The 1,642-nt window shown below is 43.0% G+C and overlaps 1 pseudogene; it reads left to right on the forward strand.

Annotated features, from left to right (window-relative positions):
- The first annotated feature begins 474 nt into the window (after positions 1-474).
- LOC105742633 lies at positions 475-919 on the forward strand (annotated as a pseudogene).
- The last annotated feature ends 723 nt before the right edge of the window (positions 920-1,642 follow it).

The following is a 1,642-nucleotide window of genomic DNA, read 5'->3' on the forward strand; positions in this document are numbered from 1 at the left end:
AGGCATCAAACTTGGTCCCTGCACTTGCCTAAGTTTGCCTAAGAAGGTGCTTTAGTCCACTGAGCAATCTTGCCAGCCCCTTGTAGGCAATATATATATTTGCAAAACCAGAGATTGAACTCAGGCCCTTGTACTTGCCAAGGAAGCACTTATTCCACTGAGCCATCTCCCTGGCTCCCCCTTATGATCAATATTAAAAGAAATTTAGTAATATCTCTTTTAAGTAGAGGACAACATCTCTATGCACATCTCTGGCCTTAGAAACCAAAGCAAAGTTTAGTTTTAAATTAAACCAAGCTTGTGTCACTATGACTTTGTTTCATGCAAATGTCATCAGTGCTCTGCTAAATTCATTGATGTGGATTGAGAAAAACATTCTTTTTTTACTCAAGGGGAGCAACTAAGCATCAAGCTCAGGTTCACCACATTTGGTAAGGATAATCGTAATTCACTCACAATGTCCAGCAATGCAAGATGGCAGCCGCCACAGGATTGGGAGTAAAAATCCTTGCAATTTCTGACCATTGGAAAAAGTTGAAGAAGGCCAGAAAAGAGGAGGAGATGGTACAGCTAGCTGGGGTCTAGAAGATGACAAAGACATGACACTTATGAGATGGACAATTATGGTAATTGGGCATCCAAGAACAATTTATGAAAACTAAACATACAGCCTTAAAATAGAACGTGGATCAAAATACTCAGAAGCAACCCCCTTTGTAAGATTTGTAACAAAAAATAATATGAATGGAGTTAATAGTTCTAACGGAGTGGTGGACCGAAGAGCCATATAAGTTCTCTAGCAAAGTGGCTGAAGTCATATAGAATCAAAGTTCTTCAGCAAGAGCTTCAGCACTTAATCATTTCTAAAGAAAATATAAAACTTCCTCAGCCACCTGAAGGACAGTGTTACAGCAATTAATCAAAAACTCCACAGGCCCTCCCCACCAGCCTCCACCCCACTTCGATTTCAAAAGTCTTCATTTTCCACAGTAGTACATTTTCGAGTTAGGCCTTGTAGACCTCAAAGTACTGCAAAGAAAGCTCCCATTCAAGCCAGTTTATCTTAAGATACTGTAAATGATACTAATTTTTTGTCCATTTGAATATATAAGTTGTGCTATAACAAATCATCCTGTCAGGTGTAACCACTGTCCACATAGTTGAACTGGGATCAAGAAAGTATATTCAAATTGATCTCCATCTTGACTGATGGGGCACATCTAATTTAATAGTGAAAAGACTCATCATGCAATCACCTTGCTGTTGATTTCATGGCCCAGGCACTGCCTTCCCCCTCCTTGCCCCGGCCCCACCACCTGGAGCCCTGGCCTGGGTGGCTGGTTGAGTGGATATGAAGGCTCCAGGTTGCAGCCTGTGGGACTACTGTTTGGTGTGGGGGAGCTTTGTGCTCTGTCTTATTTTAAGTCTTAAGTGACACCCCCTTCTAAGCCATCCACCTGTCCCTCCCTCCCTTACTCCTGATCTTGGCTGAAGCATAGATTGTAAGCCTCTGACCCCCTCTGAAATTGGCCTTTGATGAGGAATTCAGGGCTTTCCCCATCTCTCCCCCACCTTGATGGAGGGGTGCTGCTTTTCCCTCCTCCTCCCCTTTGTCACACTGTCACCCCCAGCACTATCCATG

This window comes from Octodon degus, unplaced genomic scaffold (assembly GCF_000260255.1).
Source record: "Octodon degus isolate 3935 unplaced genomic scaffold, OctDeg1.0 scaffold00063, whole genome shotgun sequence".
In the NCBI taxonomy this organism is placed as follows: Eukaryota; Metazoa; Chordata; class Mammalia; order Rodentia; family Octodontidae; genus Octodon; species Octodon degus.